The sequence below is a fragment of the Eurosta solidaginis genome, chromosome 4 (genome assembly GCF_040869045.1).
Source record: "Eurosta solidaginis isolate ZX-2024a chromosome 4, ASM4086904v1, whole genome shotgun sequence".
NCBI lineage: Eukaryota > Metazoa > Arthropoda > Insecta > Diptera > Tephritidae > Eurosta > Eurosta solidaginis.
The window spans coordinates 227,788,936-227,809,399 of NC_090322.1; positions in this window are offsets into that span (position 1 = coordinate 227,788,936).

The following is a 20,464-nucleotide window of genomic DNA, read 5'->3' on the forward strand; positions in this document are numbered from 1 at the left end:
GAAAAGTTGGACTACGTTAGGGATATTTTTTGAGGATCAGGTGTTGATGTCATTTGTGTCTCAGAAACGTGGTTTAATCCTGCAGTGTCTGATATTCATTATGGCATCCGAAATTTCAGTCTGATTAGGCATGATCGAACTCACAAAAATGGTGGAGTAGTTGCAATTTATTTTAGGTCTACACTTGCTATCAGAACTTTAGCAATATCAAATAACTCTGAAACTAAATTTCTTATTGCTGAAATTACAGATAATGTTACTAAAATACTAGTGTCATGTGTGTACAATCCTCATAGATGTTGCATGTTAGATTCGTTTTGTTTTTGAGTTGACTACGTATTTGATTGAATATGAGCGTTATGTTATTTGTGGTGATTTTAATGTCAATCTTTTAAATGATTCCTATACAATAAAATTACTGGATCATGTGTCTACTGCTGGACTTACTGTGGTTAACCGATTCGTCCCAACAAGATATGCCAACAACTCGCGTCCTAGCCTATTGGATCTAGTTATCTCATCTAGTCCTGACCATGTTATAAAGTTTGACCAAATGTTTTTTATATCGGATCATGACTTACAAGCCAACCTAATAAAACCGCACTGCGTTTTTTTAGCGCACGCAAACAACCGGCGTTTTTTGCCCTAACCCAAATATGCATGCGTTGCGACAATGTAAAGCATCTGTGCAAACGTCAAATCTAAATGTCACGCAGAACGAAAATTGGAAATCGAGTTAGCTTTTCACGCAGCAAATTCAATTTGGGTTGCTCTCATACAAGTTGTATGTGCATGAGACATTTTTGACAGCAAATGACTTGCGTGCGTTTATATTAGGTTGGCTTGTTAGTATTCTGCTTACTAGATGTGTCCTTTAACTGCCCACCTAATAGTAGTACTTTTATATATCGTGACTTGAAGTCTGTAAACGTTGGTGATCTGTGTGCTAGTGTATCAAATGTCAACTGGACTGAATATTGGTTCCTTGAGAGTGTGGATGAAAAACTTGAATTTTTAAATAACACCTTTCAATTATTTAATGAACACGTCCCTATTCGTAGTGTTAAGTCCATTAACACGTATTGCCCTTGGTATAACAATAAATTAAAATCAGCTATTAAAATTCGGAATACATTATATGCCAGATGGAGAAGGACGGGTACTGCATACGCTTGGTCGCAGTATAAAATTGCACGAAACAAAGCGACTGTGATTATTAGAAATGCGAAGCGACGTTACTGTGATGCCACGCTGAGTCCGTCTCTACCAACAAGAGAACTTTGGAATAACCTGAAAAAGCCCCCCCCCCCCCCTTCCTATAACACTTGTGGGTCATTTTGGTTCAAATGAGAAATTTCAATTCGAGGAAGTATCTGAGTTTGATGTTTTAAAATCACTCACCGTGATTAAATCAAACGCAGTAGGTAATCATGGGTTATACCTGAAATTTGTAAAATTAGTGTTGCCTTTTGTTTTGGGACCTCTAACACATATTAGAAATCACTGTTTGACCACTGCGCATTTTCCAACGGAATGGAAAAAGGCTGTTGTTATACCAGTTCAAAAAAAGAATAATGCCACTAATCCTTGTGATTATAGACCAATAAGTACTTTGCCAGCCTTTTAAAAAGTGTGGGAGTCCCTAATGGCAACGCAAATTTCTACTTTTATTAAGCGAAATAATTTGCTATCCCCGTTACAATCAGGGTTTAAGCCTAAACACAGCTGTTCTACAGCTATGGTAAAAATAATGGACGACATTAGGTTACAGTTCGACGATGGTAATCTTACGCTCCTTTGTCTCCTGGACTTTCCTAAGGCGTTTGATCTGGTAAATCATGACCTCCTTTGCAAAAAGCTTAAATACTTTGTTGGATTTTCGGATAGCTCCCTTCAACTAATGACAAGCTACCTTACTGGAAGAACACAAAGGGTTGCCTGCAATGCTGAGTCTCCTATGTCTATTAGTGTTACCTCTGGTGTGCCCCAAGGATCTGTTCTTGGTCCCCTTTTGTTTAGTATTCTTGTCAATGATGTATTTTCTGTATGTCAGTACGTCAAAGCTCATGCTTACGCAGATGATATTCAACTGTATTTGTCCAGTCGCGTTGATCTTGTTGAGGATTTGTGTTTTAAAATTAACAGTGATCTCTTGGCAATTTCCCAATGGGCATCCGATAATCGTCTTTGTCTAAATGCCGCTAAGTCGCATGTATTGCCTATCAGTAGTAGAGTGGTTCATGTGGAAGACATTCCAGAATTGTATATTGGTAATAGCGTTTTAATGTTTACTGAGAAGATACGGAATTTGGGATTTGTAGTGAACTCCTCGCTAACCTGTTCAGACCATATAAATAAAATTGTTAGTAATGTGTATGTTGTTCTACGAAGATTAAGAATGTCAGGCTCATTTACGCCTCTAAATACCAGAAAAAAGTTAGCTGTTCAACTAATTTTGCTTCACTTTACGTACTCGGAGCTCGTATACAGCAAACTCGATTCTATTTCGTCTCACAAAATTGATGTTGCATTGGTATTAAAAGATATGACCACATATCGGCTTGGAAGACTAAAATTCTGGGATGCACCATTTCAGATTACCTGGCAGAAGTAATTGTATATTAATTTACAAGCTTATAGAATATAAATCTCCCGAATACCTTTATGACAAACTGAAATTCCCAAGGTTTAAAAGACATCATAACCTGATCGTTCCGAAATATACCTATTTGTGCTCATCAAGACTTTTCTTCATTAATGCTGTGAGACTGTGGAATTCTATTCCAGAACATGTCAAAGCTGCTATGAGTAGGTGTAATCACAAAAGGGTAATTCACAATTACTTTAGTTCTGCGGAGTGAGTATGATTGCAATCTAACTGGTTCATGTTCCTAAGTGTCTGTTCTATCCTATACTGTTTCTAAATCCTATATATGCTATATATTTATACTTTTAAATTTGAAATTAAATCTAAATTATATCTGAAACATACATAAATTTAATTGATACCCACTGAAAAATTTTAACTGAATTTGATTTAATTTAATTCTATTAATTTAAACAAAATTGTATAAGATTTAAGTTTATATACTTGTTAAATGTCCACCTTGTTGATGTATCTTAAAAGACTGAAGTCTTACATATACACCCTCTTACTTAAAATAAATATAAATATAAATAAATATACGTATGACACTGAGGAATTTTTGGAGCATATTTCAATGAAAATAAGAAGATTGCTTGACTAAGTGAAAGCCCCACTTCACTTAAAAATAGCAGTATCTGGTGTGTTTCTTCGGCTCAGGCTAAGCCTTAACGATTTCTTGAGTGTGTGAGGATATTGAGCCTCTCATCAACAAGTGACATCCTGTTGGCTTGGGTGCATAGCGACCAAAGTATTAGGTTTAAAGTTAGTAGCAATTGGCTTACACGATAAAATATGACTTAGGCAAAACAGTAGGCCGATTATGTAACAAATTTAAACAACATTTCTTGTTCTTTTCCCTGTTTAGCAATTTTCTTTGTTGTTATGTGATTCTGTAACATTTTAGACAATACTTGGACTTGCTTATTGGCAACAATAACAATCAGCTGATTTTCTTTGTTTATTTTTGTGGCTAGCCTAAAGACATTTCATTTTGTGTTATTAATGACATTTGTATTGTTTACTCAGTTTTGAGAATCTAAAATAAATAATTACAAATTTTGTGAATATTTTGAAAAATGGCATTTGAGTATATTGGATTGCATCTGTCCCGTAATGAGCAACTAAATATGTCTACTGCATTCGGAATTTGTTCACGGGCGAGTGTGGTTCTGTGCGGAGAATAATTAATTAATTTTGTCGGTGATTATTATAATTTAAATATTTTGTGAATTTTTTTTTGTGTATTGGATCGAATTGATAATCCTTTTGGAGTGGCTGCGCTTACGGGTGAGTGATCATTGGTAGTGCATTTCTTTTTAAACTTTTTTATACTTATTATAATTGTTCATTGGTGAAAGTTAATTTCTTCTAAGCTGCCGCGGGCAACTAGGCAAAGAATTTACAAAATGGTGTCACCGTCACCGTTGGCGTCTTTTTGTAGTTTGGAGCAGGAAAATGTGGCTAAAAAAAAAGCAGAAGATTTTGGATGATCGAAAAAAAATGAAATGGAAAAAATTGATTTACAAAATGGCGTTTTGAATGAAAATAAAAATGGTTCTGATGTTTCTGAAAATAATAGTAGTATAGTTTCGGAAAAAAAAATGAAAATGAAAAAATGGATTTACAAAATGGAGTTTCAGGTGGAAAAAAAGAAGGCGGTAATTCGGTTGATGTTAATAAGAGAGATACTATTTTATATCCTAATGATTTTAAGGGAGATATCTTTGTTTTGGTTGATACTTCGTCTTCTACTAGTATTAATAATGATAAGTTAACTACAGGGTTAACTCTTTGGAAGGAAATTAAAGATCTTAGGATTAAGGACCTTGGTTTGATTTATGCTATTGGTAGATCATTGTATAAGGTTACTTTTATGAATGCTTTTGCTGCTAATACATTTGTTTTAAATAATAAATTATCTGATAGAGGTTTAAATCCCTTTGTGCTTAGAACAGCCATTGAAACATATGGTGTTATTAGGGGCGTTCCTCTTTGTTTTTCGGAAAAGGATATCCTTCAAAATGCGGTATCGGCTATTCCTTTGGCGTCGGCACGTAGATTTGTTAAAAAAAATTAAAATGGTGTAGAAACTGCTTTAACTACTTTGAAAATTGGTTTTAGTGGTAATGAGATTTGTAAGGAAATAATTTTTGAGTATACTCTGCTTAGAGTAGACATGTATGTTCCACCTCTTAGACAATGTAGTAAATGTGGTCGTTTGGGACACACTAATTTTTCTTGTAAGGGTAAACCCAGATGTTTGGCTTGTGTAAATATGAATGTAAAGATGAAAAAATGTCTAGGAAGGAAGTTTTGGATAAGTATTATCCTAAAAACAATAACCGTTTTGAAATTTTAATGGCAGATGAGGAGGAGTTCCTGCTATTAATGATAGCATTGATATCTCACCTGATAAGGAAGATTATATAAATTGTAGCCTTATAAGGAAAAAATCTTTTTCTGATATTGCTAAAAAAGGTGATGAAAGATCACAGCGTTTACCCATTCGTAGAGAATATTTTTCAAACTCAGTTAATAGGAAGCATGGTAATCCGGTATTCAATTCAGTTGAATATCAGAAAGGTCGTGTTTCGGAATTTAAAAAATTACTAAATTTAATGATTAATATGGCTCAGAAACTGGCGTTAAGTCACCAGGATTCTGACATTCTTAAAGAAATTCAAATGATTAAAGGTTAATTTGCTAATATTAAAACTAAAGATGATTTAAATTTAATTAATTTTTATTCTAATAATAAAAATTTTACAATATAATGTTCAATCTTTGAAAGCTAATTTAGATTCTATTGAGTATTACTTTAATAAACATAATATAGACATTGCTTGTTTAAGTGAAATTTTTTGTTCTACTTCTAATAGACATAGAAAAATTCAAAATTATAATTTAGTTAAGAAATATAGAAGTGATGGGTATGGTGGAGTTGCTATTGCTGTCAAAAATACTATTAAATTTAGAAAAGTTACTTTTACTTCACTTTTTGATGTTATTATAATAGAGAAAAAAAATTTCAATCCTAATTTAACTATTTGTTCATGTTATTTTCCGCCTAGTGTAAATGTTAATAATTTCAGTAATGAGATACTAAAAATTTTAAATTTTTTAGAAAATGTTCCAAATTCATTTATTCTTGGTGATTTTAATGCCAGGAGTACTCAGTGGGTGATGCTTTGGATTCTTCTCGTGGCAATCATTTGTTTAGTTTGGTAAATAATTCAAATTTTTTAGGATTAAATAATGGCGATTATACTTATCAAAAAGATATGAGGGTGGATCAAGGTTCAGTTCTTGATTTAGCTTTATCCAGTAGTAGTTTAACTATTCATTGGGAAATAGATAAAACTCGAATTGGTGGTAGTCATCATTTCCCGATAAAAATTAATGCCAATACTAGTCTTAAAATACCTACTTCCTTTCTTGCTAAAAATAAATTGTTTAATGCTTTAAGTTATCTTGAATGTGATCCTGATTTAACTGTTTTTGAAAGTAAAATTCAAGATGAAATTAAAAATGCCACTTACAAAGTGTCGAATGACAGAAAACCAAATGGTTGGTGGAATTCTGAAGCTGATAAAAAATATCGTTTTTCGACCATTGCGTTTAAGAAGTGTAGATCTTTTCCTAGTCCAGAAAACATGGAAAATTTAATTCGAGAGAGAAAAGAATGGAAAAAGTTTGTTAAAAAATGTAAAAAGGATAGTTTTAATGAAAAATTGGATGATCTAAATCAAAATTTAGGAAAAAATGCTTGGAGATTTGTAAAATCAATTAGAGGTGGTTTCAATAACAGTAGTGATGATAGATGGGATGATAATAATAATGAACAGTTTTTGGATTTACTAAAAAATCAGATTCCTAATCATGATGAAACTTTTCCTATTAACAAAATTATTCCATGTGTTTCCAATTTAGAATTGACTTATGATGAAATTATATAGGTTCTAAGTAATAAAACTAGGGATTCTGCTGCAGGCTGTGATAAGATTACTTATAAGATGATTAAGGCTTTATCGGATGTGACTTTGAATAATCTTCGTACTTGTCTTATTGATGTATTTCTTTCTAATCAAATACCTGATAATTGGAGAACTATCAAAATTGTTCCTATTGGTAAGCGTGATTGTGATTTTTTAGTTTTGAAAATTTCAGGCCAATTTCTCTTATATCTGTTTTTGTAATTGATATTAGAGAAAAATTGTAAGTTTAGAAACGGCGATGGTTACTAGGACATGTTTCTGAATTTCACTTCTTCATCAGCTAGCTTTTCGGGAGCTGAGCGTTGAACTCGAATCTCCAACATTCATATCAGTGCAAGCCTTTTAGCTGCTAAAAACCAGCGCCGTTTGTAAACTTACAATTTTTCTCTAATATCAATTACAAAAACCATTGTATAAAGCAATATGAGCAAATCTCGCTAATTAAGTACATATATCTGTTTTGTTGAAGATAATTAATAATTGCATTAAGGATAGGATTTATAAGTTTTTAGAGGATTCTAAAAGTTTACGAATTAATATTTTTGCATATAGAAAAAAAAGATCTGCTTCTATGCTTGAATCATATATTACATGAAGTAAATTTTCTTAAAAGTAAAAAATTTCATGTTTTGTTATGTACGACGGATATTAGTAATGCTTATAATTGTGTTGATGTTCAGGTGTTAGAAACTATTCTGGAGAATTTTGGAATACAACAATTTTATATTGAATGGATTATTAATTTTCTTGCGTTTAGAAGACTTAAACTTGGGAATTTTTCTACTAATATTTTTCTACTAAAATTTTTAATTTCCTCAAGGTAGCTGTTTATCTCCTATTCTTTTTAATTTATATACTGCTGCTTTACATGATATTGTTAATTCAAATACTAAGGTTTTTCAATTTGCTGATGATTTTTTTATTTTATCTTTTGATAAAGATTTGGAGAAGGCTAATCAAAATTTACAAAATCAGATAGAAGTTTTCAGTTCTAAATGTTCTTCTTTAAATCTTGGTTTTAATTCATCTAAAAGTAGCATTCTGCATTTTAGCAAGGGCACCAGTAAAGTTGTATTTGTAAATATTAATAATCAAATAATTCAACAAGTTAAGAAAGTTAAGATTCTAGGTGGAATGGTAAATAACTTAATGAATGCTAATGATCATCACTCAAAAATTTTAAATGCATCCCTTTCTCAGATTAATTTGTGTAAGTGTCTTACAAATATCAAATCTGGTCTACATCCAAAAACAGCTTTAAATCTTTACAAGTCGTTAGTTAGATCAAAAATGGAATATGGTATTACTACTTCAACAAATGTATCTAGTAACTCCTGTAAGAGTATAATGACTTTACAGAATAAATTTTTACGTAGGTGTCTTAGTTTAACTCCATCAACTCCAATATATTTATTATATGCTCTTGCTAATGAATTACCTCCAGCTGAAAGGGCACAATAGCTCATGGCCAAGGAACTTATTAAGCTTTTTATTCTTAATGATCCAATAAATAGCTCCATAACTAGAAATCCATTTATTAACTCCCCATATACTAATACTTATTTACGTTTTCAGGAAGTTTTTGACAATCTTGATACGATTAATAGTGGTCCTTTGTCGTCAAATTTAACTATAATCACTAATATACTTCGGTCGAAAAAAGATTGTACGCCTAAGGAACAAATTTTATCTTCTTATAATTCTCTTATTTATGACTATGTTAATAGTGGTTTTACTGTCATGTTTACGGATTGTTCTTTATCAGATAATAATACGGGATGTGGAATTTATACTTTACAGAACAATGAAGAACATCTTTTTAAGTTACCTTTTAAATCTTCATCTTCTTTTGATGAAGTTTTGGCCATTAAGGAAGCTATTAGTATTGCAATAAATAAAACTATTTCTAGTTTGGTTATTTTTACAGACAGTCTTACTTCTTGTTTGCCTCTTAGTAATAAAAATACTCTAAATAGTGTAGCTTGTAAAATGCATGTTTTGGTTAGGGACCATAATTTTAATAGTTGTCATATTGTTTGGACTCCTAGTCATAGCAGTATAGCAGGTAATGAGAAGGCTGATGAATTAGCTAAAAAAAACCATTATTGATGGACCAACTTGAAATGTTAGGCTTTCTTTCAAGGAAGCTCAAAATTTAATTAAAAGAAATATTTATAATAAATGGTATTCTAGTTTTATTGATTATTCAATTGATCATCCTAATCTTTTTGTGTCACTTTTTCCTGAGTGGAATAATTCTCTATGGTGTAAAAATTTATGTTTTTCTACAACTGACATTAAAAGGCTTAATCGAATATTGACGGTCATACTTATGACAAGGCTTATTTACACAAAATTAAGGTGTACAATTCATCACTGTGCAGTTGTGGGGAAATTGACAATTATATTCATAGAACTTTTTATTGTAGTAATTATTCTCATTTAAGAGCTAATTTTAAAATTTTCACTAATGATATTGATTTTAAATCTATATTTCAATCTAAGGACATTACCAAGATCACTCAGCTTTTACGTTTTTATGAAGTATCTAATATTAAATTTTAATGTTTTTTAATATCCGTCATTTAATTTGAAAAATTTTTTTGTATTCTTTTTAAGCAGCCACTTATTTAACTTTTGATATTGTTTTATATTTCAATTGTTTGATTTGTTTTATTCCGATACCACCAAGCTCTTTTTTTTTGGATTTGAATACAACATTTCTGGAATACATTTGGTTTATTGAGACTTAGTTTCTCTGCCATTGATTTATAGTTAAAAAAAATAAAAATGAATATGTCTACTGTTGACCGGCGCCGGCTCCGGGAAGTTGATGATCCATTCGATTTAACTTCAACGGAGTTCAGTAAATTGTATAGATTGCGTCCCGGTATAGCTAAGAATATAGTGTTGCAGCTGAATATACAGTTAAAAAGATCAAGAATAACAGCGTTATCAGCCGATAAGCAGGTAATAGGTCCTATAGGCTATAAACTTATTTTTATACATGCATTATAGGTGATATTTAAAATGGTGATAGGTTCTAGCAGCGTTAAGGTTTTATGCCACTGGATGCTACCAGCGCCCGGTGGGAGAGCAGTGGGGAATTTCCATGAGCCAAACCTCAATAAGCCGCTGCGTACATCGTGTGACTGATGCAATAAACAATTCTCTGTTTTTCAATCACATAAAATTCCCTATGACCCAAATAGAGCGCCAAGTGGCAAAGGACATTTTTGCATCAGCGCCTTCACCATTTATACCGGGCACTATCGGTGCAATCGATTGCACTCACGTGTCAATTTATAGTCCAAAGAATAATGAATCGAATTACGTCAATCATCATGGGTACCATTCCATCAACGTACAAATGGTAAGAACAACACACTTACCCGAAAGAACTTTATCAATAGTGCCTGCTTGTTAAAATATGCAGATATGCGATCCCCACCTTAGAATTTTAAACGTGAATGCGAATTTTCCTGGAGCAAGACATGAATCGTTTATTTGGACCTCCTCTGCAGCACATCAGGTATTGCAACGCTCATACGAAGCAGGAAATTTAAACACGTTTTTGATAGGTAAGTTGTTTTAATTCCGTTTGGCTGTGCAATATCAAAAGCAACAAATTACAGGCGATTCTGGATATCCGTTGGAGCCATGGCTGATGACACCTCTACCAAACGAGACTGAAGGAACGCCTAAATTTCGGTACAACGAGGCACTGTGCAAAGCACGCAATCCTATCGAGAGACTCTTTGGCGTCCTTAAAAGTACATGGCGGTGTTTATCCCGCCAAAGAGTTCTCCTCTATAAGCCTAGTTTTGCCGGAAAAATAGTTGATGCGTGCGCAACATTGCATAATATCATCAGACATCCGACTTCGATGATCCGGAATTACAAATACAAGTTGGTTTCAATGCTGGTGTGCCAAGTTCAATTGCAAAACGTGTCCAAAAACGGATAATTGCAAACTTTTTTTATAAGTAATATTATTCTTACACTCGCTGGATATTCTCCAGGGATTCCCAATGTTTTCCCTTTACTATTAAAAATACCTTAAAAACGGATAATATTGACCTGAGATATGATTTTGCTGAGAAACTTTTTTTACTGAAATTCCGCGATACAACTTTTAAACATATCCGCCCAGTTACTCCTTTTTTTATATAGGGTAGGTCGACATATTTCTTGGTTTTTTAAACATTTTTTTATTTGAAGTTTAGACATGTTAAGCCGGAAATTTGAAACAAAAATCACTTCGAAATTTCGAAAAAAATGTTCTTCATTCCGAAGCCGTAAATTCCTAATTAGGGATCGAATTAGAAAAAAGTAATTTCAATATGTAACAAAAAAAAAAAAAACGCTTCTTACACTAAAACATGTAAATTTGAAAAAAAAAACAATGGATTTGTCAAAGTTAAATTTCTGACCAAAAACCGTGTGAACACTTTCGAAAAACTTTTTGAGCAAAATAAAAGTTGGCTTTCGAATTTCGATTTTCTTGAAAAAGCCTTTATGGAAATATGTTAATCTTTAAAAACGTCATTTCAGGTATAAAAATATTCAAAACGATATAACCTGCAACCTAATGTCCATTTCGAAAATAAAATAAAAATGTAGATAAAAACTTTAATTTTCAAAAATTCATATCTCGAAAACAACAAGTTTCGGCTAATAGGCATTTAGCCAAATTGAAACATGAACTGTTCACTCAATATAGAAAAAGTTTAAACGAAAAAAATTAACGTTTTTTGAGAAATCAATTTTTGAAAAAAGTCATAAATTTTTACTATATACCAATACAGTTGAAAAAATAGGTTAATAAAATACCGACTGCATTTTATGGAATTCAATTGTCGATAAATCCGAAAAAAAATTTTTTGAGGCAAAAAAAAAATACACGCTTAATTATTTTGACCAAAGAACAACATACTAAAATTTCATCGAAATCAAAAATCATGTCCTGCGCGGACCGGATGTCTTGAAATGGAATGAGCCTGTTTGAATAATTCTGCATACTGGAAAAGCAAATATATCTGAAAACTTTTAAAACTACTGATCCCGCTTTTCAAAATAAAAGGAAGAAAAAAAATGATTCAGAAACATTTCTTTATTTTTAAAGTTTTATATTCAAAAAAATGTTTAATTTCGAAAACTCCTAAAACTAAAAAATTTATTGCTCAAATAGAATTGCACTTTTCGTCAGGTAAAGGCTTCCGAAATCTAAAAAGTGTACAAGAAAAAATTTTAATTTCAAAGACGTAAAACTAGATACACAAGAGTCGAACATAAAAAAATTTGAGATAATAAGCTGGAAACAGGCATACGCCTTTAGTTTGGCATTGCATAAGTGACATTAAAAGTCTTCATTTATCAGTAATCCATCATGATGTAAAGTTTGAGTGGCAATTTGTGCTATGTATCTCATAAATGGCTGAGCACATAAAAAAACGTATTATGTAAATCCGTACTTAAGACGCGGACAATTGATTTATTTTACTTTAAATGCCACTTATACAATGCCAAATTTATTTGTAAAAATTACTAAAATAATGGTTGACATATAATTTGAAAAAACCAATAGTTATTTAAAAATATAATACATCAAATTTAAGCCTAAATATTTTTAAATAACTGTTCTTTTTTTTCAAATTATGTAATTTTTACAAATAAAATTTTCTTGTAATATCTGTTGGAGAAACATTACATGTGTATTAAATTTTACTTTAAAACATTTTCTTCTTGTTTCTCTTGGAGAAGTATTACATTTGTATTACATTTTACTTTAACAAAACACAAATGAAAACCATTGCACAAAAAGGTCAAAACAAAAGCAATTAAAGGGGTGAAGTGTAGTAGAACGAAGAAACTCAGTACAATGAAAACTGTACTCAAATAGTAGGAGATCCAGATATACAACGACCTTGACCCATCTGCTCAATGAACGAAATGCACTTTATATGCATTTTGGAATGCATGCAAATATTTTGAGGGTTGGTTGCCTGGAAATATCCTTGCAATGATACTTTAAATTATTTTCTCTAAAGGACATTTTTTCGAATAATGGCACCATTTGCTTAAGGAACAAATTATACAGTAATAATATCCTCTATACAGTGAAATAAAATTTATTTATTAAACCCTTCGTGTTCCATAGGTTTTATAATTTCGATTGGTGTATAATTTGTTCATTAAGTAAATGGGTACAAAATTTTAACCAATAATGCACTTTTAAAAAATAAATTGAAAAAATCCTTGCTAGGAGATTTTCAGGCAACCCACTTGCAAAATATTTTATTGCATACCAAAATGCATAAAAAGTGAATTTTGTTCATTAAGCAAAAACGGTGAAGGTCGTTGTATTGCCGGAAATTAGACAAAATCTTTGAAGTTTCAAAATCTGTGGAGATAGTAGTTCTTTATTATTTTTTGTGAGAATCAGAAGGGTTATTTTAAGTATTTTCTAGGGATTCTGAATATGAGTGTGACAACTACATCATGAACCTGACGATACCGTACATCCTGTATCATTAATTTTTAAACTTAGAAATATGCATTACAAACGACTGAAAATCTAACTTAATAAAATTTAAATATTACCCGTTCGCTTGCTTTTGTTTCGATTTGCGTACAATGCCTTTCATAAAATAAAATAAAAATGGACTTATACAACATACTGATTAATATTTAAGTTATTGTTATAGTTTAGAAAGATACGGTGGTTTTAAAAAAACCATCACTTGAAGCCAAATTTCCGAAATTTTTAGTATGCAAAAAAAGTTGTTTACTAACTAAGTATCTACTGCGGAGGACCCAAAGAATATGTAAATTGCGTGAAAGCACAGTGAATCGCACAGGTTTTCACCCCCTCGCTAAATGCTATCATTGCGTCTGCCATTTTTTCTGTGGCAGCAGCCATTCTATTTATTGCCTCAATCTGGTTCTGCGAGTACTCTACATGCATCTAATAAAAGAAACAATTTTTGCAATAAATGCAGTGTTTTACCCTTTGTGTTTCGGCTTGTGTTTCGGCAATCTTTAAAAATGTTGTTGTGATGGGTGATTCTTCAGACCGCTTCCTCGGTGTACGGTTTGGGGTTTTTGGAGTTTCGCACCGTCATTCCGAATCGCCTTCGGGCAGATTTAAAAAAAAAAAATAAATAAATGTAAGGCGCGATAACCTCCGAAGAGATCTAAGGCCGAACTTCTCTTCCAATTTGCGCCGTGCTCCTCTTGATTTTCCCTACAAATTGGCCGGACGTGACATACATGATTTTATGCCGACTCCGAAAACCCTTTTTCTAAAATGTTTGATGTTGCTTTGCCCGGGCTTTGAACCCAAGGCATCCGGTGTGGTAGGCGGAGCACGCTACCATCACACCACGGTGGCCGCCCGGGGTCAGGGGTCTCCTCGTCATCTACGAACAGTTGAAAATCTTCATCGTGTTCCATGAACAATTGCAGATCCTATAAACCTTGATTAAAATGAAATTTGATGAGCACATAGAGATGATACAAAACGAATTACTTCTTGCATGGGAATATTCTCGTTAACATCTGACTCTCCTTTCATGTAGGTGATCCGTACTAAACCTATGACTTTTTTTCTCCAAGTTGGTAAGAGGAGTTTGTTGAAGGGGTCTGTTTCCAGTCATATTCTGTTCCTTCTTCAGATCGCGCACATGAGTAGATGTGCGACTTTTTAAATCCCGCCGGACCTATATAGATAAAGTTTTTTTTAAATTTTATTTGTTACAAACGGACCCCACATACTATGTTTTGTTATGCCCGAGCTTTGGCTTTAGATTATTTAACAATTTCAAATGTATATACAGAACTAAATTTTTTATTTCCACTTTCGGGTTTTGGTAACGAGGTCAAAACGCATCTTTTAATACCTCTCTCCCAACATTTTTAGACGTGCCTTAGCAGTTGTAAGCTAATGGAAAGAAAGCGCTCTCCCATGATGAAAGAAATGTTACCACTACATTTTACTAATAATGGTTTCACAGGGCAGAAAAAGTGACATTTTTACCTTTTTAAAATCGGATATTTTATAAAACAAACGCAAACGTATTTCGAAGTTTTGCCTCTATTGTCCAAACGAACACGAAAAGGAGGGGACAAAAAAGGCGCATTTCTTGTTTGAAAACAAATCAAGATAAACTTACATTTTGCCACTGCTAAACCGTCTTTACCGCCCCTCCAATGGCATTCAGCTTCGCCGCTATTTCGGTCCACTTTTTTTTTGTTCTCCAACTTTCCATTCAACTTTTGGAACTTTCCGCTGGCAAGATTCGGGGTGGAAATAAAAAAATCGAGCATTGCACTCTACTGCTCACCCGAAGCATGACTCCTTTTTGCTTTATCACACATCCTAGTAAAATACAAATAGTTTAAACACTTTCAGTTAGCAAAATATGCACTGCACTGTGTACTTACCTTTAATTTAAATAATAATAATAACCGCGATCAAAATTCCCCGAATTATTCCCACTTTTGTAAAACTAATTTTGCGCGCACAAACTTCCTTTTGACATTTCCTCTTTGTGTTTTTCGCATTTTTTCGCCGGAGATGCCACATATCATTACTTTGAACGATCAGCTCTATGCCATCGTTTAGACCGAGTTACAGAATCAATGAATGTTAGTGCAAACGGCAAAAGCTTTTGACTAAGCTAACTAGTTTTCTTATTGTTAAGAGTTACAGAATCGGCCTACAGGTTCATCTTAGATCAGAGCTTTGATTTCAAACCAAATCATGACTACAGTCAAATTCAATGCCAGGGAATACAACATGGATGGTTTCAAGCCCGTTCAAAAGCTACATAAACAAACTCAAAGCTTTCCTGGTTTACAACTTTCATGCGTTCTTCCTATGTCTAACTTTTTTATATAAGCGATCGAGGTGAATGTTTACGGTTGGTGCCAAAACGGTGCGGTAAGCGGAGGCTACTCTCAAAGCCTCGATGTACAGATTTTGGAGCTTTTAGTGTTTGTGCCCATGGTGCGTGCAAATGGTGTCCATCAGCAGTTTGCCTTTTATTTCTGTTGATTCTCCAATTATCGATTCTTTGTTATCGTATTTGCAGCTTTTTTCCTGACTTCAGATTTGACGTTGTCAGTCGAATTTTAATACACTGGGCGCAGATAAGCCGTATTTCCTGGAAAAGCACCATATCGGAGGAATCAGGATGAAGAGCTGAGTTAATTTAGCCATGCCCGTCTGTCTGTCTGTCCGTCTGTCAGTTTTGAGATATCTTGGTGAGCGGGGATATTTAGGTGTCCGTTTAGACATTTGTCGGAACCGGCCGAATCGGACCACTATAGCATATATCCCCCATAAAACCGATTTTTCAGAAAAGAGAATTTCTGTCATATCTTCCTCGATTTATCAGATTGAAGCTTCAAACTTCACCATACACTTTGTCTGAAAAAATGGATGAGATCGGTCGTATATATAGCATATATCCCCCACAACCGATTGTTCAGATAAGAAGCTTTTGTAATTTTTTCTACACAAAAATAAGTGCAATCTAAATGTTAAACCATATTTTCTTTGGTCTGCGAAAAAGTTAAAGATTTAGACTCAAACTTTTAACCGTGTATTTAAATTAGCCTCATTAAATACAAATGAGTTAAGTTAGTTATTTTTTTATTAAATCAAATCGTATGACAAACTTATTGAAAAAGTTATATCAGCATTTATTATATAATTATAATTTATAATTTATTTTAAAAAAACCAACATCCAGATTTTTCATTATCGATCAATCCTCTTATGAAACCCAGAACGTCTGGATCAGCTGCATTTACATAAAGTTTCAATTTTCCGTGCTTCCCAATAGTCGAAAATAATCCCACTGCACAAAGTTGTCCATCCACGATGCCCGGTGCTCCACGATCTGCAATAAACCTTCCCCAGTCAGCTAAAGCACAATACATATTTTTTCCTTCGGGGTAATCCACACATTTCTGTGGTGCTACTATAGTCTCGTTATGTTTTACGAGTGCAACACGCTCTATGTATTGTACATGTGCAGTCCATTCACTGATTTGCATATTTTTGCCCACCGAAAGTTGCTTTTCGCAAAGTGGTATTGGCTTCACTCCATCATTATTTTCAAAGGCTTCCTTCAGTATAATTCCAGCTATATCCGTATCGCATTTTAAATTATTTTGATAAAATACTTTCTTCACTTTGCGATGTGGTCCGCGGAACTTTTGTGCATTAGTTGTATTAGCTGCCACTTTGATTACTTTTGTTTTTATACCTTTGAGGCATATCGCAGCTGTGATCACTATTTTCATAGTCACTAATGACCCAGCGCAATAATATGTTTCGCTCCTAAATATTGCTACCAAATAACGCCGATCGTCAGTTTCCGATTTTATATGGGTCAACAGACAGCTTAGCACCACAGCCAGAATCGTGAAATAATTGCTTATATTCATTTCTGTTTCTGTTTTTTTTTTTCGTTGCTTGCTAAGAAGTATAAAGTAACTATAGCAAGAAAAGTTTTGTAGGCGCTATTTATATAAAGCGGTGAAACTCGATGAAATTTTCGGGTGCACGGTTAGAAATCTGCGCTTAAATTTTTAACCCTTTATCGGTTTAAACCAGGGGCTGAAACTGTTATTCCTTTTATAATATAAGTCCTTGCCAAACTATTAATTTTGGACTTTAAATATATTTGGATCAAGATAAAAATTATTTTCCGATTTTTATTTTTTGAAAACAATAATAATAATAATTTTAAAAATAAAAGTCCCGAAATAAAAGTTAAATCAAGACTTTTATTTTTTAAGGCCGAAATAAAAGTCCCGCTGGATAACAAAGAAACAGCTTATCCGAATGAAAAAAAATTTGGTACCAATCGATTCTCCTGGATTCCTAAAATTTAAAACCTTATGAACTTTTGAAAATTTCTGTTAATAATACTAGAAATTTATCATAAACACACTACATCGAAAATCTCGTAGTATAAATGGTGAACTTGCAGTAGATTTTTGCAATAAATTTCGTTCCAATACAACAATTAGAATGAAAATTGGTAAACCGCATTCTGCTATGATAGGAAAGCTTTCCAAGAAAAGAAATGGTCGTAATCAGTCAGTAGCCACGCCTCCTTCTGTATATAGAAATTTCCGCACAGAACATGCAATATTTGAGTATCTAAATAAGCCACGTTATTTAAATTTGGCACGTAAATTACTGACATTGCATGTAGTTGATACACATAATTTTTTTGGACAACGGGCGTGGCACCAACTACTTTTCAAATAAAATTTTTTGGACTTTCAGGTGCGACAACTTGTACATACTTTAAGCAATATTTTTGCAAATTGGTAAGCGAACCTCATATTTGCATTTGTACATGCCGACGGAAAAAGTTTTAAAATCGAATTAAAGTCATACCCACTTGTATATAAAAATATCAAAACTGTCTACTTGAGTTCATTGCTAAGTACGTGAATATGTCGGAGTTATTTTGGGACTATTGCGGAATTATTTGGGGATCCTTCCGGTATCATTCCTGGATGACTTTCGGGATCCCGTCAGGGTCATTTCAGGACTTTTTCGGGATCATTTGGCGATCCTTCCGGCATCATTTCTGGATAGTTTTCGGGATCCGTCCAGGATTCCGTGAGGATTATTTCGGGACTTTTTCGGGAGTATTCCGGGATCATTTATGGATGGTTTTCGGGATCGCGTCGGGTTTATTTCGGTATCATTTTGGGACTCTTCCGGTTTAATTTCTGAATGGTTTTCGGGATCCCGTTAGGGTAATTTCGAGACTTTTCCGGGACTATTTCGGGATGATTTTCGGGCCCTTCCGGCATAATTTCTGGATAGTTTTAGGGATTTTTCCGGCATCCCGTCGGGATCATTTCGGGACTATTTTGATATCATTTTGGGACCATTCCGGAATCATTTGAGGTCTTCGAAACCGGTAGTTCAGCACACATGATTTTTTAAATTAATTCAAATTCGTAATTAAAGTTCGGAATGTTTTATTTTTAATATCTTTTTCGTTCTATTTTTGATTATTTTAATTGAATCCTGTAACGAACTATTATAGCTATAACTGCACTTTTTGTAATATTTTAACCAGCTAAACACACGAAATAGCAACACTATTTTCATCTAAAAAATTCTCTTTGGTTTTAGCTAATTGAAGTTTTACTTCTTTGTTCTATGAATATTAATTCCTTCACCCCTGTCATATCAATTAATTTAACTTAAAAACAAAATTTTAACTTCTTGGGCTCAAGGCCGAAAAGATAAATAAAACACCATATATTTTGTGGTATTATAATTTATATAATTGGTCGATATTTCGGTTTCAATCTGAAACCATCCTCAGGACTAGAAAAAAACAAAATTACGAATAACAAACTTTAGGCATTTGCAGCAAATACAGGAAAAGTCTCGAAATTACACTAACGGGATCCCGAAAACCATCCAGAAATTAAACCGGAAGAGTCGCCAAATGATACCGAAATAAACCCGACGCGATCCCGAAAACCATCCAGAAATGATGCCGGAAGGATCCCCAAATGATCCCGAAAAAGTCCTGAAATGACCCTGACGGGATCCCAAAAGTCATCCAGGAATGATACCGGAAAGATCCCCAAATGATTCCGCAATAGTCCCGAAATAACTCCGACATATTCATGTACTTAGCAATGAACTCAAGTAGACAGTTTTGATATTTTTATATACAAGTGGGTGTGACTTTAATTCGATTTTAAAACTTTTTCCGTCGGCATGTACAAATACAAATATGAAGTTCGCTTACCAATTTGCAAAAATATTGCTCAAAGTATGTACAAGTTGTCGCAGGTCCAAGTTGTTGAAAGTCCAAAAAATGTTATTTGAAAAGTAGTTAGGGCCACGCCCATTGTCCAAAAAAATTATGTGTATCAACTACATGCAATGTCAGTAATTTACGTGCCAAATTTAAATAACGTGGCTTCTTTAGATACTCAAATATTGCATGTTCTGTGCGGAAATTTCTATATACAGAAGGAGGCGTGGCTACTGACTGATTACGACCATTTCTTTTCTTGGAAAGCTTTCCTATCATAGCAGAATGCGGTTTACCAATTTTCATTCTAATTGTTGTATTGGAACGAAATTTATTGCAAAAATCTACTGCAAGTTCACCATTTATACTACGAGATTTTCGATGTAGTGTGTTTATGATAAATTTCTAGTATTATTAACAGAAATTTTCAAAAGTTCATAAGGTTTTAAATTTTAGGAATCCAGGAGAATCGATTGGTACCAAATTTTTTTAATTCGGATAAGCCGTTTCTTTGTTATCCAGCGGGACTTTTATTTCGGCCCTAAAAAATAAAAGTCTTGATTTAACTTTATTTCGGGACTTTTCTTTTTAAAAGTCCGAGTGTAACTAGTTCTGTCGGACTTAAAAAATAAAAATACTTTTATATGTGGACTTTTATGGAAAAAGTTCGAAAAATAAAACGGATGCATGATTCGACATGATATTGCTATAGGGATACCTGGGAACTCAAACATTTTCATCTAGGACAATTTTTTGACCAGGCCTTTTTCGACTCCGAAAAAAAAAATTATTATTTTCCGTCCCTGGTTTAAACACTTTTTGAAACATTTTGCTACTAAATAGGAAACCTTTCAATTTAATATTGGCTTTTAATTTTATTCAATTTCAATTTATAACTTTTTAAAACACTAAGTTTAAAATTTAAGAATTGTTTTAAAACAAAATCAAAAAAGTTTCAAAAAATACAAAACTTGTAGTCACTTCTGGGTTTGAAACAAAAGCAAAAG